The 6,772-nt window shown below is 46.0% G+C and overlaps 1 pseudogene; it reads right to left on the bottom strand.

Annotated features, from left to right (window-relative positions):
- Positions 1-369: 369 nt before the first annotated feature.
- On the bottom strand, positions 370-6,118 carry LOC127058552 (zona pellucida sperm-binding protein 3-like; annotated as a pseudogene).
- Between the last annotated feature and the right edge of the window lie 654 nt (positions 6,119-6,772).

Raw genomic sequence — 6,772 nt, 5'->3', positions numbered from 1 at the left:
CAGAGGGTACTCTACCAGACTGTCCTCCAACCAGCCCACACAGTTCCCAGTCTCACAGCCTCACAGCAGCTGCAGATGTCTCTGGTGCCTTCCACTGGAAGTCAGCTGTAACAAAGAGAAGATAGTTATTTACTGTAGCAAGTTACTGTGCAGCTCTTCAGTGCTTTATTAGCTTTTCCCTACTAGTCTTCTCCACATGAATACATGTTTTAAGTTGTCACTATCAGAAACTACATTGTCTCGAGCATTGCCCATTTTTCTGGTCAATTATAAACCTTCTCAGATCCAAGTAATTCTTGGCCAATTCCTAAGATAGAAAGTGTACAAGAATATTGAATTTTGCAACATCTGGAAGGGGAACAGATTCAGACTAGCCAAAGGTTCTAGTCCAGCCACTCACATGTTGCCTGCTTTGTTGAAGGAACAAGTCTTGTTCCAGGGATCTGGGGCTTACTCAGCTGCAGTGACTTGCAGATGGCAGGTGATATAGATCTGGAGGGGAAGTGGGAATACAGTCATTTCAGGGACAGAGTCTTAACAACCCTATTAGGTGTTTAGAGAGGGTGGGGGAAGGCATATCATCAAATTTCTTGCATCTCCTGCAAACCTGAACACATCCACCATGAACTGCAGTGTGTCCTGTCTGGACCTGGGGGATATGAAGGCAGAGGGGATGTCACCTCATCTGCCATCCACCAGGCAGCTAGACACAAGAGTCAAGGGTCAATAAGATGCCCAGTAAGCATAGTTCCTTAACAGTGACAGCAGTAAATATCCTCAGGAAGGAACAACTCAGCTCTTACCCATTGAAGTCAATGACAGCATAGCAGGGAGAGGAGTCCCCGTCTGGGCTCAGGGTGGCCACACAGCGCCTCAAAGCCACATGGTTCCCAGAGCTGACATCAGCTTGGATATGCATGACCACCCAAAGCTGGAATCCATTGGATGGTCTCTCAGTGTTCCAGTCCTCTGCAAGGCAAGCTCTCCATGAGCACCACAGGCAGCATATGGAGCCCCTCTGGAATCTTTATGCCCCCTTCTCCATGCTCTCATTTAATCATCAGGATTAGGTGTTGGGTGGGTGGAAGCTTAGCTCCTGTTGAAGCGTAGGGTCCAGCACTCACATGGATCTGTGGAGAGGAGCTGGTCGACACAAGTGGGAATTACCACCCTGACACATAATCGTGACCTTGCTGAGCGCCTCAGCTTGCCTGAGGAGCGGCACTGAAGTCAGACTACCCAAATGTGGGAGCTTGGGCTGTGTCCCTTCACCACTCTCCACTGTCAGCCCCTAGGGGAAAGGAGAGGGCTGTGTGACAAACACTCCCCCACAGGCTTAGGGCTCACTTGGCAATCATTGGTGCATCCAAATCACGACTCCAGGAGGCCCCTGTGCAAAGGAACCACCACCTACCGTTCCTCAGGGGAAAAACTCAGCCTCTCCTCCACAGACAGGGTAGAGCTGAAGGAGACACAAGTTAGCTTGATGGCTTTGCTGCTCACATGGTTCTTCCTGGGAGAGGAGGAAACCTCAGATGCTCAACCTGCTCCCATGGACAGGGACTAGATGTGAGTGATAGGGACAGAGCATCTCAAGCACTCACCTGGGATAGTGACACTCAATAGGGATCACAGCTGGACTGGGTCTCAGGATCACTGGGTTGCTGGCAGGGGTTGTAGAACAGGTTTGTGTTGTAGACCAGGGAGTGTGGGGTCTGGAGAAAGGCAGACACTGGCGTTATTACATGAAAACAAGACTGCCAAGGTTCGATGGGCTGATTCATATGAAATTAGAAGTTCAAGGCTTTGAACAGTGCTAAGACTCCAACGATTCTTTAGTGAGAGCCAAGGGGGACATAGGAGGAAGAGCTGGTATCACAGGGTGACTGTTTAGGACAGAAGAGTTACCAATACACAGATAGCCTGACACTCAGTGAGAACAGCCTGCAGAAGGAGAGAGAGAGTGGGGAGTAAAAGAGAAACTCTACTAACAAGCTTGTTTTCATTATTGCTCCTGAGCACTAGTTCTTCTGTGCAAGCCATCAGTGCTGTTGCTACAGGCCGGGTGGGATTGAGAGGTAACTATAGAAGTAGTCCGGGGGGTGGGGTGGGGGGGCAGAGCTGTCACATTTTGGGAGCTGGTCAGAAAATGTCTAGCAAGTATTGTCAACAAAACATACAGTTTCAAAGCCTATGGATTTTGCAGAGACACAGTGATTTTGACAGGAAAGATACCAGAGGTCTAAGAGGGTCTTGGCAAATTAATCAAAGCCTGGCCTTTTCCATCTGACAATTCAATCTCACAGCAACAGACAAAGATTGTGTTTTGTTAATGCCAATATGGAAAGATGGTGACATTTCAAAACCTCAGGAGTTGTCACTCTCCATCCAACACTAGCTGAGAGATTTCTTGCATGCAGGTGAGGGAAGAGTTCTCATTCTAGCTCAATTCTTATGGAGACACAGCCCAACACAACTGACTTCCTGCTTGTTTTGTGCTGCAGCATATGGCCCACTAAACTCAGACAGGAAACCAACACCCAGGAGCTGCAGCTAGGCCTCCAAGGGGGAAAGACAAGACATACTCCACCCAAGCGTTGGTGCCATTCTCAAGGCAGAAAGAGCTTGGGACAAGACTTGAATCAAGATACATAGCACAGAATTGGACCTCCCTTCAGTCCAGACCCCAACATCCAAAATAGAGGTAAGCCATTAGTCTCTGCAGCCACCCTCCTCTATAAACCCTCTTCCTTGCAATATAAGCAGAGCTACTCCAGGTACACCCCCTCAGAAGGGGACTGTTTGTAAGTAGAGCTTTTCTCTTCCACAAGAAAAATGCAGATAGCCAAGGCTACAAAGTCAATGCCACAGATACAGGGACTCCAAATGGTTAATGGTGGCACCATAAGGCCAATGCGGGATGGGCAAGTGTTAGTCAAACCCATTGTGGGGACAGTATTCAGGTCAGATAGGACAGGGCCCCTCATCTGACCCACTGTGATTTGTGCAGGGATTTCTGCCTCCTGGCAGTCAGTGCCCTACAGCCTTTGGGAAGTTCCTGTGGAGATCTAGACAATTAGTGGTGAACGTCTCCAATTTGGACAATAAATATGATGTGTGCATAGAGTTAATAGTCCCTTCCCTGGCTCTAATCCAGGCCAACATTTAGGGCATGGCTACATTGTGGAATAAGGCATGTTCTTAACAGAGTAGGCCACGTTTTTGTATGAATAATTTGTGTGCCAGAACATGCAAATTCCATTGATTCACACCTATGTGTGAATTTGACATCAATTTCCTGACTAGTTTTTAACAAAATATTGGGGGACCTTCTGTGCTATTCCCAAATGTCCAGAGAAGGAGGAGATGCTGTGTCCTTTATACCCTCTATTGCACTAGTTAGAGCATTCACCTGGTATGTGGAAGGTTAATTCCAGATATGGAAAGGGGATTTGAACTTGGGTCTCCTACACTGAAAGAAATTGCTCTTCCCCTATTAATCTCTCCTGTTGAAGCTGTTCCATTGTTCATAAATACTTGACTAATCATTGGGCCAGAGGGTAAATGGAAGACTGATTCTCCAGCCTGGTGGTTAGGCCAGTTCTTTGGAATGAGGGAGAGCTCTGTCCACATCCTTCAGAAACCAGAATAAAGGGGCCCCATTATCTGTGAGGAGGATCAGCCCTGGGGGTGGGTCTCCACTGCCCAGACCCGGGAGCAGGGAAATAAAGAATGGGAATTTGTGCCACCTGGGTCAGTTCCCACTTTTACCAGGGGAAGCTCCTGGCATGCAGGAGGGAGTTCTAGGCAATTCAATGGCAAAAAAACTATGTTACAGTAGAGTTATTTTGTTTGGGGGTCAGTCATCCCAGGCAGAGTGCGGATTTAAGCAAAACTCAAATTTCTGAAACCCAGGAAATGCACAGCTCTCCTCTCTTTCCACAATGCCCCAATATGTCTTTACTCTGCGAACCCCACAGTTGCTGAAATGTGCAAGCTCTTCACCTCCTTTTACAACTCATTCACTCTCAATCACAGACAACTTTCATCAAGCAACATGAGGTATTAAATCTTTATTGCACAGATGTACAAGCGTTTGGACTAGGAACATTAACAGCAGGGTGTTCACCAAAGGCAGTGATATTGGCACATTCCCTTAAACTACCCAGGCAAGCATAAAATGGCTGCAAAGAAACTCTCTCATGGGTTTTTTTCTTTATTGGTACATAAGGCTAAGATTTTGTCATGATTATTTTTAGTAAAAGTCACGGACAGGTCACGAGCAACAAACAAAAATTCATGGGAGTCCCTGACCTGTCTGTGACTTTATTAAAAATAACCAGGGGGCAGGGTTAGGTGGGGTGAGATCTGACAGGCTGAGCTCCCAGCTCCAGCAGCCGCAGCCACAATGGGATGCGTAGCCCTGGCTCCAGAGCTGGTTGCAACTGCGGCGCAGAGGCAAACAAAGCCTGCTCCAGCCAAAGCTACAGGCACGTAGCCCCAGCCCCAGCTGGTGAGGGGGAGTGCATGGCCCTGGAAAGCCACGAGGCGGGCACATGGCCCCAGTCGCAGCCCCTGGCAGAAGCCACAGGCTGTGAACATGTCCTTATACCACTCTCAATTTGGCTCCCCAATGATTTAAGGGGTGACATGCACTACCTTGGGTAAAACTGGACTGACTGAGGCCATTTTGAACCCACATCACATCAATAGTTTGATCACTAGCTCTGCACAACAACAAAAACCCTAAAAACCTTTTGGATTTTTTCTTGGGGAAGGGGAAGAGGGAAGGACTAATATCTGCACAATCCATAGCTCAACTAACCCCAAATTTGGGTCACCAACACTACCCTGGATTCCCCCTGGTCACAACAAATTTCAAAGTAATCTGACCAAGTGTGTCGATTTTATAAGGTCAACTTTTAAACAGAAATTGTGACGCAACCTTATCTATTATGGGGCTGCGGAGCCACTGTTATTAGATTCAGGTCTCTAATGTGGATTATAAATGTCATTTGTGTGTGTTTTTCAGCAGTCGTTTAATAGATCCATAGGTCCCCAGGCCAGAACAGACCCCTGTGGTCATCCCATCAGACCTCTGTAGGACAGTCCTGAATGAATTCATGTTTGAACTAGAGTACATGGTTTAGAAAACCATCCCATTTTGATTTTAAAATGGCCAGTGATGGAGAATCTAAAGCCCAGGCCAGGTGTGGATGTAGGGAATCACTGCACACTACTGGGATACCAGGCAGCACAGCTTGTTAGTCAATGGGCCAGAGAGAACTCCAGGACCTTCAGGGTTGTCAGCTTGGGCACCCAAACATCGAGAGCCCCAGGCCTTGAGCTCTCTGTGCTTTAGCTATCTGTGAAATGGAGACACAGATACCCACCAGCTTCAGGAAGTGTTCGGAGCACCATGGCTCAGGAGGATCTGTATGCATTCAAAATGGTATAATCTGTATCTTCCCAATATTACCGATCAAGTGAGATGTAGGAGAGTTAAAGAGCTGGCCGTGAATCACTGGGCTCCAAGGGGTGAGGCATTGGTATGGGATGCAGCAGGCCAGGATTTTCACTCCATTTCTGATAACTGGCTCTGTGAGACATGCAATAAGACATTTACAAACTGTCCTATCTATATAATACTGATAATTATTAGACATGGCTATTTCACTTCACTCTTTTACAGTACAGGTCAAATAAATGTCCTATCTAATTTATAAGATCTAATGAGATCACAGTCCAATGAGTTATGGTTTGGTCATAGAATAGAGTTTACAATGGGGACCCTGGCCCAGATTATCAAAGGCATTTAGGCACCTAACTTTCATTGATTTCAATGGGAGTTAGACACTGAAATGCCTTTGGGGATCTGGGCTCCTGTTCTTATCCCTTGTCTCTTCACGGTAACAGTAACCATTCTCAGCACTTCACACATCAAGGTGCTTTCTCAACTAACTAATCATTGACTTTTGAAATGTCTCATGTTTGTTTTTCATTCTTCATTTGTCGATCCTAAAAATATTTCAAATACCAGTTTGAATCTCACCATCTCTCCCAGCTGTTCTGGTGACCAGCCTGTGAGGCAACATGGATTTGTTTTTTACCTCTGCATTTTGAATAGAGCTGAAATTCACTCAGTTGTTTATATTTAACAAAAACATTACTTCCATTTATGATTGTCACATCACACCCATATTCCTTACAGAAATATGCTTATGATATGAATATGGCATAACTAAGTTGTATTTGATGTAAGATGGGTCTTGTGAGATATCATTGGAAGGATTATGATTTACCAGATATGATTATCCTATTTGTGTGCATGTATCACTGCTGTATCTGAAGTTAGGAATATAAGATTTGTATCAATTGCAAAAGTGTTTGCATCTGGGAATCACTCACCAGACAGTAGGCAATCAGCCAGAATGGGCCATTAGGAAGAACAATAAGACTTTGAAGATACTAATCTCTCACTTTCCTGAGAAGCTTCCTGGGTTGCTGCTTTGACACTGCAGGGTCAGGTGATTGTGTCACCTGCTACTAGACCCCCATCTTGGGCTTTCAGTGTTTTTCCATTAAGAGCGGGTGGCTGGTCAGACAAAAACAAAACAAACAAAAAATTCCCACCATATGTAAATTCTATTTAAGGGTGGAAAGTGAGTTAATCATGGTCGCCAGTTCTTCACAGAATCTCCGCCCAGGACGGAAATACCTAAGATTGAACTGGGAGAAGGACTAGGATCCAGGCCGAGAAAGGTCAGCCTGT

This window comes from Gopherus flavomarginatus, chromosome 9, assembly GCF_025201925.1.
Source record: "Gopherus flavomarginatus isolate rGopFla2 chromosome 9, rGopFla2.mat.asm, whole genome shotgun sequence".
NCBI classification, from domain to species: domain Eukaryota; kingdom Metazoa; phylum Chordata; order Testudines; family Testudinidae; genus Gopherus; species Gopherus flavomarginatus.
This window is presented reverse-complemented; position numbering and strand designations above follow the sequence as displayed.